This window comes from Arachis duranensis, chromosome 2 (assembly GCF_000817695.3).
Source record: "Arachis duranensis cultivar V14167 chromosome 2, aradu.V14167.gnm2.J7QH, whole genome shotgun sequence".
Classification (NCBI taxonomy): Eukaryota; Viridiplantae; Streptophyta; class Magnoliopsida; order Fabales; family Fabaceae; genus Arachis; species Arachis duranensis.
The window spans coordinates 40,241,569-40,242,184 of NC_029773.3; positions in this window are offsets into that span (position 1 = coordinate 40,241,569).

Below are 616 nucleotides of genomic sequence, written 5' to 3' on the forward strand. Positions count from 1 at the left end.
GAGGCCAGCCTCCCAGTGATCTAAGAACTAGACATCCAAAGATGATCTAGAGATCTAAAGTGATCAAAAGATTCTAAAGATCAGAAGATGAAAATACAATAGTAAAAGGTCCTACTTATAGAAAACTAGTAGCCTAAGGTTTACAGAAATGAGTAAATGACATAAAAATCCACTTCCGGGCCCACTTGGTGTGTGCTTGGGCTAAGCAATGAAGCATTTTCATGCAGAGACCTCTCTTGGAGTTAAACGCCAGCTTTAGTGCCAGTTTGGGCGTTTAACTCCCATTTGGGTGCCAGTTCCGGCGTTTAACGCTGGAAGTCTTGAAGGTGACTTTGAACGCCGGTTTGGGCCATCAAATCTTAGGCAAAGTATGAACTATCATATATTGCTGGAAAGCCCAGGATGTCTACTTTCCAACGCCGTTGAGAGCGCGCCAATTCGGCTTCTGTAGCTCCAGAAAATCCACTTCGAGTACAGGGAGGTCAGAATCCAACAGCATCTGCAGTCCTTTTCAGTCTCTGAATCAGATTTTTGCTCAGGTCCCTCAATTTCAGCCAGAAAATACCTGAAATCACAGAAAAACACACAAACTCATAGTAAAGTCCAGAAAAGTGAA